General features: G+C 38.4%; 1 long non-coding RNA gene across 1 annotated transcript; it reads left to right on the top strand.

The window, feature by feature from the left end:
- The first annotated feature begins 12,228 nt into the window (after positions 1 to 12,228).
- Positions 12,229 to 19,586, top strand: LOC110472991 (uncharacterized). Its single transcript, XR_002465796.3, has 3 exons — positions 12,229 to 12,468; positions 14,847 to 14,929; positions 19,486 to 19,586. It is a non-coding gene; the product is annotated as an uncharacterized LOC110472991 (long non-coding RNA).
- Positions 19,587 to 22,086: the final 2,500 nt, after the last annotated feature.

Raw genomic sequence — 22,086 nt, 5'->3', positions numbered from 1 at the left:
GCATGTAGAAATCCCCAAGGGAACGTTCAGGCATTGGATGTAGGGCTATCATAAATTCCTTAATTATATTCACTCTCTGCAGTGAATGGGACCACAGCAGCAAGAAGTTTTATTGAGATATTTCTTGTCTTCCAGGCTGGAGAGGGCAGGTGAGACATCCTTTGTTTCTACCCAAATTTCCAATGCAAATCATGCACACTTTTCTACCTGAAGTAATTCCTTTGACTGCAGTCCACTAATTTACATTTTAGCATCCATGAGCATTCAATGCCCCATTTCATGGCATTGCTTAGTTGAAGAGTATTAACTCTGCAATAGCAGAGATGCAATTAATTAATTAGATCTTACCTACCTAACATAATAGTAGGCATCACATATTCCCTTATTCACCTTAGGGTGTTCTCAAGAAAGCTGTGGCTTGGAATGAGTAGATGCTGACTTTTGGAAGTTTGCAGAGGTTTATTTTTGAATGACAGGGCACTTGAGAGTTCCAATTGGCATTACTGTGCTTTGCTGTGATTGGGACTTGGAGGAGCAAGGAAGCAACCTTTGAAAGCTGGCTCACTGGGACAGCTGGCAATAAAAGGCTGTGTGTCAGTGAGCATTATGGACCTGATAAGAGCCTGTGACTTGAGCTATATGAAAAAGTGAAATGAACTCACGCTCCTACTGATCATGATGTGCAAGGTCAGGACAAACTACTGAAATATTGGATTGCAAACACACTCTTGGCAGTAAAAGTCCCGACTCAGTACAGCTTGATCATTATAGGGAAGCACAGAGCTGTGCAATAAAACCAACACTGTGTTTGAAATTAGCTCCTTAGAAAGGGTTATAAATTTGAAGGAAGTTTAAAAGTGATTTTTTTCCCTAATAATTTTTCTTAGTGTTCTGTAGTTCTCATTCCTTTGTCTTTTTAATTGTGCACTTTACCTCAGGAACAGTCACTGCTGAGGAAGGGAGTCCAGCTGAAGCCCAAAAGATCAATGAAAGGAATGGAGAGGCAATTCCCTTTTCTTTTTTGTGTGTGTGTTGGTGCCTTTTTTCAATACAAGTGTTAAATGTGAAAGCAATAAAGACTGAGAAGATATAAAGCTGGGATTTGAGAGAAAGAGCTACTTCCCATAAGGACATTAAACCCATGAATGTGCTGTCAGTACATTGCTGCTGGCAGCAAAGAATGGAGTAGAAGTGGGTTGTTATTTTTTTTATTTTGTGAAGCTGCAGGATGATAAAAGCAGGACAGTGGACTTAAAATTGGAAAAAGCAGATAAAGGCAAGCCAGGGGTTAGGTTATATCCTGTCCATAAATTTCATGTGTTCTTATAGCCATTTTAAAATGCTTTTAACTCCAGTAAAACAATGGTCCAAGGGACTGAAGACTTTTCCACGTAAGTGGAAACTTCACTGAAATTAAAAGAGCTTTGGTATGAATTCTTCCTGAATGACTAATCATATTTGATCATTTCATTAGACTCCAAGAGGAAGCAAAAATGGTTGGTCTGTTTGTTCTCTCATCTACAAAAGATGGTGGCCTTATCATGTTTCAGTGGACAACCTAAAACTGATTTATGCTCTCAGTTATCTGAATGAAAGGCACTGGCCTTGCTGCTGTTCCTCCAGTTCCTGAATGCTTGCTGCTTTCCTACTGGCTGACAAAAATGGAAAACTTGATTAATAGTGGCTGTTCAGATAGCTGAAGAAATTACAATTTAATAAAAGGGAGTGACAGGTCTAGCCAGGCTTGGGACACAGAACAGCAGAGCTCCCTCGATTTAGGACTCAAATGGCCCAGGGTGGAATTTGTTCTTTCTTTTTTTCCCCACAATGCTACATGTCAAAAAGACATTAAAAAAAATAAACTAAAGCAGAGGAAAACCAAATAAACTTAATTCCCAGCCCCGTTTAGTCACAGCTGCAGCAGTCCTTGTGCACTAATGTTAACTGGTTTGCACATGCCTGCAGGCACTTTACCTCTCCCATTTGTTCTTTGAGAATGAGAATTTGAGTTGACTTTGCTGAGAGATGGGCTCCCAGCTCCAGGAAGGAGGCTTGATGTTCTCCCAGCCCAAAGGTTAAGGCTCTAATCCATCCCCTGGAGCTAAGAACAAGGTGGTGCTAAACCTTTCCCACTCCTTACAGAACATAATTGTTAGGATATTTTGAAATGAGTAAAGGTTAAATAAAGTAAAGGCTTCCATTCACACATCTTCCCTATTGGCTTAGTTGCTGTCATTGTTCTGATTTTGAGATCACGAAGATTCTGCAAAATCATCTTATTTGTCGTGACACTACTGCTATTCACAGCTTGGGGAAAAAATATCTTCCTCCTCCTCTTCTTTGGCATGGTTATAGCAATTTCTGAGCTTGAGCTCACTGTCAATCCTTCATCAAGATCCATCCAGGGTGCTAAAAGTGCCTCAGCTAACAACAAATGGCAAACATTACATGAATATGTGTACACACAAATGTTCCACTTGGGTTCTCTATGTCTGTTACTCTGACTGAAAACCACATTTATGGGGTCAATTGAAAGAATTTACAGAAGAAATTGCTTTCTTCTCACATCATCACTCTGGTTTTTTGAGCACCTCTGGACTAGGTCTTTATGTAAGAGCTTTTCACCCTTGCTCATCTGTTCAGATTTTCTCTCTGTTATGCCACAGCATAAAGGATACAAAAGACTTTGACTCAATCAAAATCAAGTGTGGTTTGCCCACATTCATTTTAGGTCTCCATTATCATGATGTGCCTGGCCTTTTTACTTAGCTAAATTGCTCTGTGGTTTGAGTGGTGAGGAAAGAGTCCTGATATATTTGGACCATCCAACTTTTCAACACCATCCTTTACATTTCTCATAAGAGCACAGTTGGAAAGAAAAATCCCTTGTTGCCACATGCATAGATTTTAGGCAAATTTTTTTCCAAGAGCAGGCAGCTTAACAGAGCAGTAGCTGAAGTTTTTTTGTCTTCTTGAAGAACTGTTTGCAGCTTCAAAGTATAGTTTTATCAAATATTTAATGTAACCGTCTACAGCTGTTAGTTGTTTATACAAGAAGATAGAACTATGTAATTTAAGTCAAAATGTGCAAAGCTGAGCCAAAATATGTCCATAACTTGCAGCTCTAAACCTTCTTGTCTCAAGGCTATCTTCAAGCAGAAGCCATAAAATTCAGTCCTGTAATTTTTCCTGATTATATAGGTCATGGATTTTCCAGCCTGAGAATTACTGAATTCAATGTGCCTACCAAGTTCTATGGCCTACTTCTTACACAGGTAACATTAGCAGATTTTTGATTAGCTGGACTGAACCATTAAGGACATTTCCTATCCTGTGGAATAAAGCTTGTGAGCTAACCAAACCTATTAGTCAGACAGTTAAATCATTGGTGTGTGTATGGGATTTCAAATCCATCTTTGAGCCCAAACTCCTGTGCCTGGGGAGGAAAGTGAAATCCACAGTAAGGCTGCAAAGGAGTATCAGAGCTCCTGACCTGCTCATTGAGAAGGCAGTAGCAGGAGATCGAACCCATCAGGCAGTTTAATTAATTAGTAGCTCAGCAGTCCCCAAATTCCATAGCTTTGTGTATCAAACACAAAATCACACTTTGGCAAAAGACTGCTCATAACAAGCCAAAACTTTTGTTGCACTTCTTCCACACACCTATCCTGCCATCGTCTTTTCATCCACCCATCATCTTTGTTAGAAGATGGAGTGTAATTCTAAATGCAAAAAAGGGTTAAAGTTTTGGAAAATAGGTTGGGTTCTACTCTAGAGTTCTGACAAAGAAAAATCAGACCTTAATTTCTCTTGGATTTTAGTAGGGGGCTTTGCTAGTTAGGGAATTCACTGACACATAAACAGCCATGATTCTCTGTATGAAATTGCTTTTTAGGCATAATTCACCATTGGTTTTTTAAAGAGGTGTTTCAAATACTCTGAGGTTTAGTCAAAATAGTGGAAAACTTGAATATATGTATCCTTATTGGTCCAAGAACAAGAAGTTTCAATCTAAGACACCACAGATAACATGATATCTTTTATTGAAACAAGAATATTAATCTAGTCTTTATATAGTAATACATCTAGAAGCAGAACTTCTGGGCCTTTAAGCTTGAACTTTATAAAATATTCTTGTTCCAATAAGAAGTATCACATTATCTACCTTGTCTACTTAAATGCATGTTTTAAATGATGGATTAGTGGCTATTTTGGGTGCATTTTTACTGTGTTATTATCTTGAGTCTCATGCAACTGTTTTCAAAGCTATAAATCTGTACTCTTTATATGCCAAATTCAATCATGACCTTTTTTTTCACTATGCTTTAGTCACATTTTCAAATAGTTTACACAGTCCCAGAGTGTTGTATTGATGTTTTCTTGATTTGGTTTTATTATACTTTATTTTTGTCAGCAAGAGAAAATACTTTCAAGAAAAGAGGATGTCTTTTAATGAATTTTATGCAGAAAGACCAGGTAAAAATACCTAAGATCTCCCATAAAATGATTATTTCTGGAAATGTGTTATCTGTGGAGACACCACAATCATTTCAGTGTAGAGCAAAGTTTGTGCTAACAATCACTGCCACTATCAAACACTGCATTATTGAAAACATTTGTGGATCCCAGTGCTTTAATTGCAGCCTTTTAATTGTCTGCATCACTGGTTAGCTGGATCTGTGGCAATGTATGCCAGTAAATCCAGCCCGTGTCACTTGCTGTGATTGAATGTGATCTGCAGGCCTGCTCCACATCAAATAGCAACCATGGGGCTGAAAGACAGAGACTAGGAGTAAAACAGAAGTAACTGTGGCAGAAGGGAATCCTTGCCTAGTACCCTGATCCTTTTACATGGTAGTATTCCCAGGGCAGGCTTTAGATGCAGTTCCTGACCTGTTATCCCCACTGAAGTAAGTGTTGCACAGACATGTACTAAAAATAGCAGGTTTTCTCCCTGAAAATGCTAGATGTGCAGGTCAATGCTTAATTTTGCTGTTTGATAAGGGAAATGAAAAGTTAAATAGAGAACTTTTCCACCTGCACCAGTTTGGGTTCTGAGAGAGTTTGAAGAAAGGATGAAAATCCATCCCTGTTGCACTAACAAAGAAATCCTAGGCTGAACTACCTTTGTAGCTTTTCCCAAGGTCCCACCAGGGGAGTATTTTGGAGTGCCAGGCCTCCCTGGAAGCACTAAGGGATGGGGGCTGTCCCAGAGATGTGCAGAGCATCTCCCCTACCAAGCCTGACCACTCTGTGGGCTGTGGCAGCTGGCTCTGGGCTCCCTGGGAAAATGAAGCTTGCAATGAGATTTCATCACTTCATGGCCACAAAAGGCATAACCCTGCTGGGGGGATGGCAGAAAGCTGCAAGATTTCACTGGGGCCTTTATAAGGTGCTTTGTTTTGTTTTTTCATGAGATGTTTTCAGGGCCCTTCAGAAATCGGACATCTCCTCTGGAAAATACTGATAGGGTTTAAGAGCTGGTTTCCTGATAAAGAGATAAAAAAATTACAATGTCTGAGTACATGCTGTGTTGACTATGGCTACTATTATGTGGTTGGACAAAGACAATATGCAGAAAGAGTTCCTCCCTTTCCCCACTTTTTCCCAAATTTCAGTTAAAATAGTAGCCCACTCTCTGGAAGTACAACTTCTCCAAGAGTTTTGTATGTCTGGAAAGCTCAGCACAGTGCACTCCTTTGCTTTTTGATAAAGGACTCTTGGAGTATTTCTTTTTAGAAAATGCTTAGAAAGGCTTAAAATCTTTTAAAAATGGTTGAATAGCAAGAGGTGTGTACATCTATAGGAGTATTTTTTTGTAAATTCTGAGGTAGGAATTCATCTTTGACACCTTCAGGAGGTGCTTTGATTTAGTGATATATCATAGAGTAAACTCTGCAGGTTATTTGCACGTATCCTGTGCAGGAGCCACTGCTAGGAAACAAAGAACAACTGAAACTGTCAGGAAGCCAGCAGCAAAGATGAAACTATAGGAAAAAAAAAAAATAGGAACAATCCTAAAGTTGCCATATATGCCATAGATCTGTTAAGCACTGTGTGAGAGCTTGAACTGGAGCTAGGAAAAACCCAAAATTAATCAGATAAGAGGGATGTCAGTGATCACCTCCAGCTTTCCTGTTCAGCTGACAAACGCTCTTGGTGGAGGAATGGGATCTTAGCAGCTGAGCAAGGAGCTAAGGATGCAAGGGAAAACAGCATCTGCCACAGAATTGCTGCTTTTGTGCTTTTCACCCATACTGCTCACTTTTGGGCTTTAAATGAGAAACCTTTGGGGTCCCCCCCTGCATCTGTGGAAAGTGAGCAGACCCTGCAGCTAGACTGTTGCTTGGCAGCCTGAATGTCACATCCTCTGTGACACTGGGGAAGGGAGTCTGTAGAAAAAGCTACTTCCACCTACATTTATTCTGGCTCCTTTCACTTATCCATTCCTAGATAAATTCTCCCTAACCTGGTGCCGAAACCGTAAGGTGCTGGTCGATTTTTGTGAGGCTGCCTGAATGACTCACCTCATTTCTCAGATTGCTGATAAAACAAGGGGGAAATTAAAAAAAAAAAAAGTCTAGTAGGATTGAAAGCTCTTGGCAAGGTTGAACTGTCATTTTGTAGGCACAATTACTTCTGGCTGAGCTGGGTCTGTGAAACACGAGGCTGAACTCATGCTGAAGTGTCTTGGGTTGGATTAGAGGGATTCAGGTTGATGAACAAAGTCCTGCCTGTAGGCATGAATGAAAAACCTGGCCTCAGGCTCCCCCATTCCTGACTGCAGGAGTTCTTGCCTGTGAATGGAGGGCACTACTATGTCAATTTGCTGGAAAGCAAAACAGAGGGCAAAAGGCTACTCTAGTCTTCCAGTGAATGTGCAAAATTCAGTTGTTATCAAGGATAAATCAGAGTTTGTAGGTTCTTGACATAATAAATTTTATGTGTGTATATATATTGTATATATTATATATATATTATATATATATTATATATATAGTATATATATTATATGTATATGTATATATATTGCATTTATATCTTAAAAATATGGAATTGTATATATATATATATATTTGGGACAGAGGCCCCAAAGCAGTAAATGCTTCAGTCACAGTACTTAGAAGTCCTGTCAGAAAGTTGGCTAAGGGAACTGGGGACATGCTACAAAGTAGTGAAGAGTGTGGAAGCAGTGGATCCTAAAATTGTGCAAGAGATATACAGGATTTGGCACCTGGGAACAAGGTTTTATGGTGAACTTGATGATTCTGGAGGTCTTTTCCAACCCAAATGATTCTTACAATTCTCTGATTGAATGATACAGAGCAGTGGTTCACATCCAGCCCAGTTCTTTTGGGGCTGGACTTTAGTTTTCCCACAAGGTCTCTGGATCTTTGTGAAAGAGGTTTGCTAAACTTCTTTTGTTATAAATATGCCCAGGTATCAAGAATTCTGTAATAAGCAGAGTTTCTCACAAAGAAGGCAGTGAGAAAATAGACTAATTAAAGTTCTTAATTAAAGTCTCTGCAAGAACAGCATTGAAAAGTATTCAGACATTTGTCTCTTTAAGAGATCCTTCTTAGCCACAGTTGTAATACAGTGCTGATCTGGGACAGGAAATCTCTGTCCCTGGGTAGTGTTCATTTCTTATAAATGAACTGTCTTTAACAACGATACATGTTAATCTGGCACCTTTCTCAAACATTGGAATCAACTTAGTAAATTTGGGGGAAAAATTTAAGTTTGGCATGTGGTAAATTTATATGCAAAGAAATGATAAAGGGGACATCCTCCCAGCTGGATTTTTCCAAACTCTCATGAGTTTTTGTTGCTTTATTTATTGAACATTTCACTACCTTCCTTTGTCATCATAAATGCACTATACGTATTAGAGACAATTATGAGCATGGTGGTGTGGTTTTGGCAGAGGTTAGGTTCAGAATTTGGCATTGTTCATTTTGTTTATCTGCATCATGCTATAATATACCAGAGTACTTCTTCCCCTTTTGTAGCAATGTTAGTCATGTGAAGAGGCACTAGTTTAATTTTTATGGGGAGAGAGGTCATTGCTTCAGAAAGGGGCAATTAAGATCTTAGTTTTTCACGCTCAAATATGTGCCTTTAGAGTTTTCTACATCAGTGTTTGTGTCTTGACAGATATGTTCTCCTTTTCTCCATAACAGTCAGCCAAGAGACCAATCTAATAATTCAGACTGAAAGGGTAACAATGAAAATTTGATGGTCCAGATAGAGATGAGAAGAGACAAGGAATTTTCTTTCACACCACAACCAAGAAAGAGAAGATTGGCTCTTCGGTTCATTCAAACCCTTTAAATTCAGCAGATCGCCTTTAAAACAATTTCAGGAAAAACACTCACCGGGCAAATATTTTGTGTTGATTTTACACACACATTGTTTCAGATTCAATACAAAGGTTTTGTCTCTGCCTGCTTAGAAGGTGTAGCTCAGACATTCAGAACGTTCTCCTGGGCAGAAGTGGAAATAAAACCCGAGGGAGGACCATGAGGTGAGGCAATGTGAAGGAGGAAAGTGGATGTGTTCAGCTGGAAGGAATGGCAAAAGGTCTGTCTTGCCCAGCTGGAGGGTCATTTAGGGCCATATTTTCTGGTCATTTTGAAAGTAAAGCCATGGTTGAGAGACGTTAAAATCCACTTTGAGGGTGTGTTTAAAAATAAGGTTGTTATTGGAACCAAATCTAAACTTTAGGAATCTGGAATTAAAGTAATAGAAGTGGAGTGCAGGGAGAAGTTAGAGCCCTTGTGCTGTGGTCAGGCTGACTTTATAAACACCTTGCTTTCAATACAACTACTAGTAATTTGAGTAATTTATACAATTTGCTCTAGATATGTGCATACTTTGGAAGAGAAAAGCACTTCTGGTGGTTCAACTATATGGTTAACTGGTATTAACGAATAATTTTTTCCTATGTATGGCCTGATTTTTTTTTTCTGTATTAGTTAAAAATCTCCCCTTAAAATTTAAATACAAAACCCCAATAGAGATCATAGTAAGCATTGCACTGTGTCATTAGCTCTTATAGCACCAAAACCCCCAATGAAATAGAGGCAGTAAAAAAAGGGAACAGCATAATAATTTTCATCAGTGCTTCTTGTTTCTATGACTGACCAGCAGGACCACAAGAAAATCCTTTAACCTTTTTTGCTGCAGTGACAACATAATTTTAATACTTCTGCTGAACTTCATTTGGCTTAGTAAAGTCCTATAAAGTGCTTCGATCAATTTGTTTAAATACAAGGCATGACTGAAGCAAGGCCTGCTCTTGATGCTGTGTTTTCTAGTGCTGAGATGAATGCTGATAGAACATAAAAAAAAAAAAAAAAAGGGATACAGGAGAAACCTGGAAAAATGTTTTGTGCATTCCCTGTATGCTTTATCTCACTTATTTTTCCCAAAGGAAAGTGTAATGGCAAAAAGTAGGATATTTAGCCAGTTTTTTACAGAGGAGAAAAGCAAAATTGCTTACTAAAAAGTAGGACAATTCTAGCAAAAGTAGGGCAGTTTACTGCACGTTAAGTACCTTTGGATTATGTGCATTGTATCACGCTTACTTTGCACAGACAATTAGTTCAAAGTGGGACTCCCCACATGAGTTCAGTGAGGAAGATTTATCTCAGCAGATAAAGCTGCAGCACCACATCAAACAGGGTCACAACACACCCATCAAGAAAATAATCTGGAGAGCAGCTAGAACTGGCTGAACTCGTGTGAAAAAGGAAAATGTCACTGGCGCTTAGGCTAGAGATCAAATCAGATGGGAAAAAATGGATATCAGTGATGCTGGAATAGGTCACAGAGATTAAAATTCCAAAATTTGTGCTTAGAGTAACTGCACAACCTGCAAAGTTTTCCTGCCTTTAAGGATGAGATCATTTCAGTGTTGGCAAAGGATGGAAAAGACAACAGGATGGAGAATTTTTTTAACAAATTATTTTCATAAAGGGTTAATGGATAAATTACTTTGGGGGGTTCAGGTGGCACTTTGAGGGCATTACTTCCAGGGACCCTTGTCCAGAAACAATGGATGTGCAACTATCTCGTGTGTGGACTGATTATTTACATTCCACAAGGTAGGGTGTGGCAGTTGTTGGGCTGTGTCCTCTCAAAGTACATGGCCCAAGTAAAACATCCTGGCTAGACCTAGAAAGGAGCCCTGCTCCAGAGTTCAAACTTGAGCTTTGAGTTTGGCTTCCAGTGAACATGGAGAGTCAGCAGGGCATCCTGAGGCTTGAAGCACAGGTAGAAACCCAGCATGATCTGAAGACTGCTTTTCTGACACAACTCCTCAAACGTTTTATCCTGGTCCATTTGAAAATTGGCTTACACAGACATGTCTGTGATTTTATTCTTTAGGAGCTATGCTAAAACATGATCTGACAGTGCAAAAGGTACATGGGAGAATGGAGGTGAGGGCATATCAGGATGGAGAAATGTAGTATAACTGCAGTGTACTACTCCTTTCCTTCACAATAAATAGGGTATATATTGGCAAGCAGGTCCTGCTTGGCTTGTCTGTCTGAACCAATGACCTTCCAGTTTTGTTTGTGTACAGTCAAAATGATGCTTCTATTGGCAAGAAGGAGGGGCCAGTGCTTCTTTACGAGGTTATCTAAATATATAATTTTAAAGGTGAAGTTTCCCTCCATCTGTGTCAGAAACAAATGTCTGCACCCAAGGCACAGAAAGCATTTTCCCCTTTTTTCACATAATGGCTATCTGCATCCTTCTGCAAGTGAAAAATTATCAATATGCTATTTTGTTGTTTTTTTTTTTTTTTTTAATTAAGTTGTTCTAACCCTTATCCTGTTACTTTAAACTTGATTTCTATTCACAGTGCCTCTTTTGTGCAGTAACTTCCACTTGTGATTTTGCAAACATGAATGCATTCATTATGTCTTGATTAGGTACTAGAAGGTCTAGCCACAACTATTTAGTAAGGCAGAATAAACAACTCCATTTCTGTATCTGTGCAACCTCATCAGTGCTAAGTAGTGTTACAAATGCATTGAAATCATCTCTAATTTGAGTCAAGGTTACATAAATTAAAACTTATTTAAAAATAAGGAGTGATCTTTCTGGTCAGCCCAAATCTCCCAATCCACAATGATATAAACAGTCGTACATACCATATTTCTTCTGCTGAGCATGATATAAATTATTACTAATCATATTCCCCTCTGAGTGATTCTTGCCTAACTAAATTTTCTGCAGTGAGCAGAGATCCAGTTTTAAGGGAAGTTAATGGTGAGGAAATTAAAGAACCATGGACCACAGCTCTGGTGAAGATTTGGGCTACAGTTATTAAAAAACATAATTTCAGCAATCCCAATATATTTTTAGACCCTTTTAACCAGAAAATGAAGCCATGTTTTCACTGATTGTGATGACCATGGCTGGAGCTGTGTCCCCTAACTGAGAAGTTGCAGAGGCACTGAGGGGGTACAATAATTTCTCTGTAACCTCTGGCAATCTTTTTTTCAGCAGGTGCTCCCCACTCTTTAATGAGCATCCATTATCCTTTCAGTTCTCTCCTTCCATGTTTTTGATCTTAAAGGGATTCCTTTCTTCAGTTCATAGGGCAGGTTTGCATTTTCCTATCTCTGGAGGTGTCCAAGGCCAGGTTGGATGGGGTTCTGAGCAACCTGGTCTGGTGGAAGGTCCCCATGGCAGGGGACTGGAACCTGATGAACCCTTTCAAGTCAGACCATTCCACGATTATGGTTATGATTCTTACTGATCTTATTGGCTATGGTTGATTATGGTTCTTATTTCTAAGAATAAAAGCCACTGCCAAACACGAAAATTTCAAACAAGTGCAAGGATGCTTTGCTTTTTCTCAGCATAAGGCAGAGGTTCCTAGTGAAGAAAGCTCATTATACAGAATAAAAGTGGGATCTGTTGACAGGAACTACAGTTTGAGTGCTATCAAACATACCTTTATTCCCTTTTCCTCCCAGTCTCTTTGCTTTCACATGACTGCTGTTCAGGATTTCACTTTCAAATAAATATTTGGCACTTGTATCCAAAAAGACAAACAAATACCGAGAGAAAAATTTGCCTGAGTAAGCGAACACTCCTATTCAAAATTCTGTGGCTAGATGAATGGATAAGTGACAACAGTGACGAATAAATAGTGCCTGGGCCTGCCAAAACCCAGCATTAGAAAGTGTAAACAAAGCAGCACAGAAAACAGATGGATTCATTTTAAGTTTTATCCTTTTTCAGTCAAGAGATGCTAATGAGGCCACTTCACTTTGCACCATGACCCTGGCTGGCACAGTGTGTGCCAACACCAGCCACGGGATGGACTGGAGCAGCTGCCTTCCCCAGGGCCAAGCCATTATTTCCAAAACTACAGAAAAACATTATCCTGCTGAATAATGGCTGAAGAGACCAAGCACCATCCCAGCCATCTCACTCCAGGATTAGGTATTTGGATTTGCGCTGGATTCATGGCAGAAGCAGAAATGTGGGGATTTGCTTGCTGGGGCTGGTGGGGAGAGGAGGGGGATTGGTGCTGAGCTGAACTGAAATTTGGTGAGGTTTTACAGGCATTATGACTTTTTGACAGTGTTTATATATTAATGTTGCAGCTACAGAACTGTAGCTGTTGCCTGCATTTTTGGGGCACTTATTTGTTCTTTATCCTTATTTTTTTATTTTTTAAGAAATTAAAGTTCACCAATTGCCAAGACATTTCTCTCAGATTACTTAAACTTCCAGGGCTGGATTTTTTTTTTTTTTCTTCTCCTTTTTAACTATGAATTAATTCAACACACAATATCTACTTCCATTTCCAAAAGATCTATAACAAGATTCTGAGGACTGCTCAGATTTTGCTCCCATTGCCTGTTTGCTTTGAGGGTAGCCAAAGCTCAGTGGGTATTGGAGGCAGGTGCAGTCTGCTCGGTGATTGGCACTGGTGCCATATGGCAGCTTCTTCCTGAGGAAATGTTCCTTTTGTCTGCTCCTCCTGGAGCCCAAGCAACAAAGGTTGCTGTGAAAAATGTAGCTAGCTAGTGGGGCTTTCAGTTTCAAATTGGTTAAAACAAATTTTGAATATAACGAAGTTATGCTTGAAATAAAACCCTGAATTTGAAAATTATGTCTGGCAAGCTCTGGTGCAAATACCCAAAATATAATATGTCTGGACAAAAAGCCAAGAAAAAGCATGTCTTTGTCTGCACATGTGGATTTGGATGCTGTTTCTAGAAGGAAATTGTAAGAGAAATAACATCTCCCAATAACAATTGCCTATTCTTAAAGTTCTCAGGGGAAATTTCTAGCAGCAAGTCTCAATTTTCAATTTTCCTGTGGTTTCATCCCCCCCCCCCCCCCAGAGCCTGCTGCTGCCTGATGCTCTTCTGCAGATTCTCCTCCCTGTGATGCACATCTCTGTCTCTATCTCCTTCTTCCTTGTGCCTTTGACACTGTTTCCTTTTAGGAGAGTTGTTCCCCAGTTTTGCCCCACAGCTTTCTCCTTGCATCACTGGCAGCTCAAATGTATTTATTTCTATTTCAAAAAAACTACTTTATGCAACAGTGATGTATCCAACCCATGCTGCTAACAGATGAAATGACTTGAGCTAGAACTACCTAAAGTCACTTTTCACACGTATTTTCCTTCCAGGCATTGTGAAAACTAATTCTGGTCCTTGGTCCTATTCTGGGAAGCTCACCTGTGGCCCAGGTGTGATTATGGCCTTCACAGCTAGCATTGGTGGGATCTGTGTTGGGACACCTGCGAGCTGGAATATCTCTCGCAGGTTGGAAAAAGTATTTTATAGCTACATGAAAAGTAAAAGGGACATAGAGCTGTAAGATTATTTTAAAGGGATGCCAGGAAAAACCATGACTGCGACTTCTCAGCAAGCAGGGAATTTAATTCATAAAGCAAATGTGTTTGAAAACAAAACCTATCATGCTCCCTGCTTTCTCATTCATTTTTCACATCATATAACTCACCTTTGGTACACTCAGTTATCCAACAAGGGTTTTCATAAAGTAAGGTATTCATGTGTATACATACACTTATATCTATTTGAGGTATAATTTCCCTACAATAACTTTGTATTCCTGCATGAAGCTAAATAAAGAATTCACCCTAATTCTTTGACTGCACAAGAGCAGGAGCCTAATGGCTCCTCTGAGCTTAGATATATTTGCTGAAAGGAGTTTAATAACATAATAACGTTGCTGCCTTCCGCTGTCATTTCTTAGGTTATCTATCATCTGGTTGATTGGAAAACATTCTCCAAAGAGTTCTGGTATTCTAGTGCATTTCCTAATCCAATAGTTTCATTACTTATGTAATTTTCTTTGTCCTGTGGGGGAAGGGCATGTATATTATTGTTCATTCCATGCAGATTTTGAAATCAAAATCATATCATAGTCTCATTTCCCATCCTCCCCTATCCTTGATTCCTTTTTATCAGGTCACTTGGAGGATGCCATCGTGCTTGTACTGTCTTACCAAGGAAGTTCTGTTATCAAATACATCAAATTTTTTTGGCAAACAGCGGAGGCCTTAGGAGATTGCAGAAGAGCCATACACCACGTTCATACACCCCAGCTGCTGAGTTTCCTTGGTTGCTGTAATCATTTTGTTGCACTAATCAGCCACAAGATGATAATAGTCATGTAAGGCAAGCAATTACTAGGTTTCCTGGGATAGTCCAACCACAGGGACTATTCCTAATTTAAAGGAGCTTTAACTGCCAGTGCATATGTATGTATTTTTCTTAAACATTTCAAACTACAGTTATGAAGTGAAATAATAAATGGTATTCTCTCTTGTTCTCCTGAAGGGACTGTGCCTAACCCTGGAATTACTGACATCTGTATATCATTTCAGTGGTAAATTACAGCTGGGACATGCTAACCCCAAAGTGTGAGTAAGAGCTGCTCCTAAATGATTGGAAATTTCTTGGCAATTTATCCTTGAGTTATAATAATTAGCTAAGTCTTCATTCTCTTTTGATAGTTGTGCAAAATTTGTGCTATTTTCTTAGCACCAGAATTGATTGTTTAATCAGCAAGAAGAATGGTCTTTCTGGTGAAGACTAGATTTCAACTAAGCCTAATTTTGTGTTAATTGTCTCATTGACAACTTCCTCTCCTTCTCCCCTTCCCCCATATAAGCAGAGGAATGATAGAAACCTGGAATTAATGTTTCCTTGGAGATGATGTAATTTCCTGAGTTGCTCTAAAATAATCTGAATTTCAAGACTCTGTTACCCACTACTATGAAGAAAAGTATAACAAATAATGCTAATATATTAATGGCTAAAATATATTACCTCATTTTAGATAGATTATACACAGTTCTCTAATAATGTATTTGTGCTTTCTTGGCAAGAGGTTAAACACAACAAATACAATGGTGAAACTCAAAATTTTTGCTATTTATCTCTGTTGCCAGTAAATAAGATTAGAGTAACTGTTTATACATCTGTTAAAAGTGGCTGTCCTTGAAAAAAATTAATATAATAATGAATAATGAGTTTTTCAGTTGTGAGATGGTGGGCAAATTGTAAAGAGGCTAGAAGTTAACTTTATTTCTCAAAATGGGTTGCAGCCCTTATATCCATGTCATAACCATCCAAGGGAAAGTAAAACTAAAATTTTTTAGACAAGGACTGAAAATTTAAGTAGCAGTCTAAGATTCACATGCTGCAGTGAATTTGGCATTTGACTGCTATATTTTGTATTGTTGCTGTGATAGTAATTATGGGATAGCTCTGTTCACCATGGAAAACACATGTTTTAATAATTCTGTGCTGCTTACTGGGAGCAAGATGAAATAAACAGGGGCAGATGAATGAGACTTTTCCTGGCTTCGTTAAAACTATCAATTGCTTAATTCAGAAAGCATAGTGAAATTCAGAAAAACTTTTCCAAGTCATCATCCTCCTCAGAGATGCCCGAGTTCTGGAAGTTTGGAAAGCTTCTGAACCTTCTCAATAAACACTATTTTGTAAGTGTGAACTAGAATTTGAGGTATAACAGTTCGAAGAAATAGAAATGAGAAGCTCTTTTTAGGAGATGATCCTTGTTGTATCTTTTATATATAAAAGATATATAATTCTATATGTGCAAGCACAGTGCTTAGGGGCATGGTTGAATGGTGGATTTGGTGGTTTAAGGTTTGTGGTTGGACTTGATCTTAAGGGACTTTTCCAATCTAAAACATTCTGATTCTCTAAAATGAGTCTTGCTGAAATTTAGATATATTTCCAAAATGCTGGGAGTTTATAGACTCCAGTGGTTTAAGATTACATTATATACAGGTCAAAAAATTGTTTCTTCTTATGCTACTTATTCCATTGAGTATTTATGTTCTCCTTTACTCACCTTTAACTAAGTGGTTTTCAACAAGTTATATTGCAAGTGTCAGCTTCAAATAGTCTTTGACTCCTAACTGACAAATCTGCACCCTTTTGAGAGTACAGAAGAAATAATGAAGATACAATATCCTAAGATACAATATCCTAAAAATGGGAAGTATCATTATTATTTCACTATCTATGTAAATTTGATTCTTAGTTCCTCTTTCCCTTTGTTCAGTTCTTTTGTTGAGTGTTTCTTTTTCCCCTATGCTTCCAAATATTTGTTGTAAGGTCCTAATAATATGTAACATTTCAGCATATGTTTCAGTTTAAGGACACTAATGGTTTTGACTCTGTCCAGAAAAATCAACTTTAGATGTGCTTAATTCTCATATTAATTAAGTATTTTCTTATTCTGTAATTGCCTGTCTAGAAGAGGGAAACATTACATTAATTCAGTAGGTCAGAGAACACTGATGGAATCTTGATTTTAGCATTGGTTTCTAGCTACTTTATAATTCTAATTGTACAATTTTATGTATTTTATCTTTCTAAAACATACCAAAAATAACTACTACTTTTCTAGCACTGGTAATTATTCTGCGCTTACTTGCTTTTAATTTGAACATTTGCTCATTCTCTGGGAATAATCGCAAACACCAGAATTGTACAAGATTTCTGCAATTAAGAGTCCCCTCCCTTCTAGATCATAAGTTTAAATGTTAATGGAAACCGTTTCAAAATCTGGTTGTTTGCAGGAAGATCCCCTAGTGATATAGGGAGCTGGTATGAATGGTGGGCAGAGGAAAAGAGTTTAGTTAAAGGTCTTTGAGGACTTCCCAGAAATTAAAATTTCATAGTGAGTGTTGAACTTGGATTTCCCCTTATAGAAAACATTGAAGGAACTAGTGAAATTAAAATGCATAGAAACTCAAATGGAGTTTGATAGATTAGCATGAGAGTTCTGTTCTAATTTAGACAAAAAAAACAACCCAGTGTCTTTGTCTTCTTGAAGTAGCAATAAAATTCTAAATCTTTTATTATACTCATGCACTCAGAAACTTTGATGAAAGTTACACTAATTGTGAAGTCAAATAGCACCAGTTGTGAACAGAAGCCTACATAATGTGAAAGATATGGCATAACCAAACCTGATTACAAGTTATTAGCTCATTCATCCTATAAAACCCTGGGTTTAAAATCAAAAATATTGATGATGCAAACCATCAGTGTGGTTTGTTTTGCTTTGTTTTGTGGAAATCTTGCAGTCCTTGCTGCTCTATTTCCAATGAGGGAAATGGTTTTACTCTTACTGAGATTGTGGCTGGAATGAGTTTCCATCCATAATCTCTCAATACAAATACATATACACACATGTCTATATGTCTGTGTTTATACATACATCTATCTATCCATCTGCAGGTATGTAAATATTTTTATTTTAACCACTCAAGCATGCAGACCAGTCAGCCTGCCCATGCACTCAAGTGTTGTATTTGCAAGGCAGGGAAATATTGAGGGAATCTGTTCAAAATTGAATGGTCTATATAAGTTTTGTTGTATGCTGGACTGGATGTGAAAAAATATCTGTTTCATATAAAATATTATCAGACAAAAGGGCAACAGTCTAACTGAATAGCTTGTTTTATTTGAAATACCCTGGAGCAATATCTTTTTCCACTACTTCTACCCATCCTTTCATTCTCAAAACTGATTCTAAAAATAGGTAGTGTCAGTGTTCAAAGTGTTGTACAGTTATTTTTATATAACTGTTGTGTGCAAAATTGTTCTTATTATTACATTAATGTGAATTCTGTATGTGTGCATTTTTGTCAGTTATCAAATGTGAAAAATAAAAGTTATGATCTTCTACTTAAGTGGGAATATATTTCAATTGTTCATGATCAGTGAATGATAACAGCTGATACTATAAGTAAACTGATCATATATTATTTACTTCTGTGTCAAACACTTTCAGAATCATAACTCTTAATTTGAGGGGAAAAAAATTAGAAACTGGATGAAAATTACTTTAGTTTTATTAATAAATTAAGATTCATAACTAGACTGATTAAAAAGTCTGTTTGGCATGTATGCTCCAAATATTGTGCTTAGAAACCTTTTCTTCATGGAAAGTGCAGGACAAACAGTTGGGTTTGATCAGCTACAATTATCTAAAGATTTATCTGAAAGAGAGTATTTGACTTTATATCTTCAGATGATTTACCTTAACTTAGAATATTCCTTTACAGTCACAGTCCAAGAGCAGAAATGTGTATGCAAGCAGTAATTGTACCTGTGACCACAAATGTAGGATGCAGCAAAATCTCATTTTCCCTTTGTGCTACTGCAGCCTGGCATAATAAGGAAACTCAGAATATGTCATGATATTCTGTGATGTAAGAACTATTTTTATATCCTGAATGGATTTTAAGGGCTTTGGAAGAAAAGTGCTCCTTCTCTATCTCCTGTGTACACAAAAATTCAAAATGTTACCAGACTGAGATAGAAATCCTGAATATTTAATGAGGATGTGCTCCAGACAACTCAAAAAAAAAAAAAAAAAAGAGGCTGCACAGGACTATTTTACCATCTTTCTCCATCCTATTCAGTATTTCAATCTACAAGAGAACTTGTTCTTTAAACTTTTTAAAAAGTCTTTCTTATTTTAAAGTGGGCTGAACATGACTCTGGTGATGTTGGCATTGAACTCACAGCTGGATCTTTAAAGGGTTTTTTATTATTTTATTTTGGTTTTGGGGTTTTGTTTTTTTGCATTTTGTTTTAAATCTTGAAAGGCAGATTTCACTCTGACAGTAAATTGCATTCTGGTGGTTAAATGAGGATGAGTTCTTCCACCATTTAAGACACAGTTTGTTGAGGTTCTTTCCGTTTGGTTGGTGGTTGTTGTTTTGGTTGGTTTGCTTTGTGTTTATTGGGTTTTTTTGTTGTTGTTTTGGGGAGGAAGGGGGTTTAGATGTTTGGGTTTTGTTGGTTTTTTTCTTTTTCTTTGGTACTTCTGTATTTTTTGAAAATAGTGCTGCTTTGTATCCTGGATCTCTACATGTTCAGTTTTATTTTCACAGAGTTTCCTTTTAATTTTTTTTTTTATTTTTAGGAAAATAAAGACCCCAGACATCATCAAAGCTGTTACAGGTCTCTAGGAATAGCTCCATTTTAGTCTCAGATGTGATGATATCTAAGCATTGGCTGGGAATCTCTGTTCTCATCAGTATATGCCATCAGGTGACTATTTTTTTTCTTTGGGGAAAGCTTGTTTATTTCCCCCCACACACTTTTTTCACTTCCTAGGTCTTCAACTAAAGTTGATGAAGCACTGTAAATCCCACTTTGTCTTTAAAACACTAAACCAGAGAAATAATTTTAACAAGATGAACAAAGCCTGTCCCGAAGAAATAAAGCGGGGGGGGGGGGGGGGGAGGGGGGGGGGAAGACACTTGAGAAGTCTTACATTTTTTCTCCTAATCCTGACATCAGCAACAGAGGTCCTGTTAGAGCACCAGAAAGCATTCCCTAAGCTAGAAGTCATTCTCTTTTAATTAAAAATCTTTGACCCCATATTTTTCCTACAACAATAATCTTCTATTACATTTATATTTCTAAAGTTTGTGTTCTGAAAAAAGAGTAAAGCATAAATTGTATGCAAACAAAGAAAGCCTGGCCAAAAAGCAAACTGAATGAAATTTATGTTTTTTTGATGTTTAAGATGACAAAAAAGTGCTCTTCGTAAAGGAAGGCAGCATTATCTGTCTTGTGAAGAGCAATGAGATTTAGATGACATCTTGGACATTTGTGCATCTTCTTGGATGAATCTCCTAAAAAATGAATACTGAGGGGGTTATTCCTGCCCCTAGAGCCCCTCTTGAGACAAGCATAACTTTCAGCCTTGATTTCAGAAACTGTACTGCAAGAGCAGCCTGCCATAACTCCTGCAAGCTCTGCTCCATCACCTGGAGCAGCTGTACCTGATGCCATCTACCAGCTAAAATACCATGGGCCACATCAGCCTCAGGTGGGGAGGGAAGGAGAGGGGAGCAGTGATTTGACATGCAAATTGTAGCCTAGCTTTTGTTAACCAAGCTCAGGGCTGCAAGCTTTTAAAATGGTGCCTTAAATTTTAGCTTTTATATTTTTCGGATTCTATGTTGCTTTAGTGTGTGGTTCTGAGCTTCATATGAGGGATGGTGAGCTCTCTTCACAGAGCAGGGAGACAAAACAATTCTTTGTCCGTCTGGGGACCAAGGACAAATGATCCAAATCTCAGCCCCAGGAGCACAAACAACATGGGCTGGAGAGAGAAAAACAAGCAGGATGGGACTGCCTGGGCTGGAGCTGGAATGGGACAATGAACTCCAAGGTGCCAATGGAGCAGAACTGATCCCAGTGAGAGCCCCCAGGAGCGTTCGTGCATTTTGGGACCATTTTGGTTCATCTTGGGTGCAGCCCTGGCTGGGCTCTTTTGCTGCCAAGGTGGATCCAGGGAGGAGATCCTTTTAATAAATCCCTGCTTTATTCTGTAACTCTGTCCAGCCTCTGCTCTAGGGCAGCCTTCACAAGTCATCAAAAGGGCCTGAGCTGGTCACTACATTGCTGCCTAGAGGAACACTCTTCACCCAGCTAGTTGGAGGATTGACTGGAGATCAACCCCCCAGGATAATGGTATCCTTGGAGACTCTTTCCTGACATGTCAGTAGTGAGATGCACACTGCCCTGCCATGCCATGGGATGTTCCAAGCTGCAGGAGCACCCCCTTGGTCCCCAGCCCTGTCTGTGTGACAGCAGCCATGCACAGTGACATGCTGTGTCTGTGTTTGGTGAATGTTCCAAATCTGGGTCGAACAATATTTGCTCGGGCACGGAGAAAGTCTGGGAATTTTATCTTGGCATGTGCATGGAGCCGAAAATACAGTGCAGCAAATGGGCATGGCTGAAATTCACCCCTGTTATCCCAAATGTCACTCTGAAGGTTCTCAGAGACTTTCAGGCTCCCAATAGACTCAGTTGTGCCATCAGTGTCTGAATGCAATGAGCTGGACCTGTCAGAAGCAAGTCCCAGCCAGCACATTAATTCACTGGCTTTACAGATGTGATTCTCTAAAAGATCTTTGTAATATAGATTTTTGTGATCTAGACTTTGAATTAGCACCCTCTGCAGTGTCTGTCTCACAGTTTGTGTCTCATTAAACATACCTGCAAGCATGCTTAGGAATGTAATTAAATTGCTGTTACTGGAGGGCTACTTTATTGTCACTCAAGAAAACCCATTCACAAGTGGGAAACAGTCTCTGATTTCTCAGTGCTTTAGGAAAAGTCACGTCAGTTTTTATGTAAGCTTATGTAACAAAGATACTCAGAGTGTGGGTATGAACTTAACATTTTGTTTGTTCAAGGAACAAATTGCACTTAGGCTGGCCCTTAATCCGCAGTTATATCTTCAAAGTTTCCCTTTGTGTATTGAAATGACAAATGATAGCAGATGCCAAATGCAGCTTTTTAAACCTACCTAGCTAATAGCTTCCTGATTTACCACTGCTGCCTACCTCAAGCTTTGCAGGTAACTTCATTTTTGAGACTGAAGTGCCTATTTTTATTTTATTTATTTTTTTAATCAGTGGTGTTTCGATCAGTATCTACTGCCTATGAAACTTGTTTGGGTTAAGATTTCATTATGAATTTGAAATGGCCCAGATTAATTTAA

Source organism: Lonchura striata, chromosome 5 (genome assembly GCF_046129695.1).
Source record: "Lonchura striata isolate bLonStr1 chromosome 5, bLonStr1.mat, whole genome shotgun sequence".
Classification (NCBI taxonomy): Eukaryota; Metazoa; Chordata; class Aves; order Passeriformes; family Estrildidae; genus Lonchura; species Lonchura striata.
Note: the sequence above shows the minus strand (reverse complement) of the source record. Positions and strands in the feature narration are given on the sequence as shown.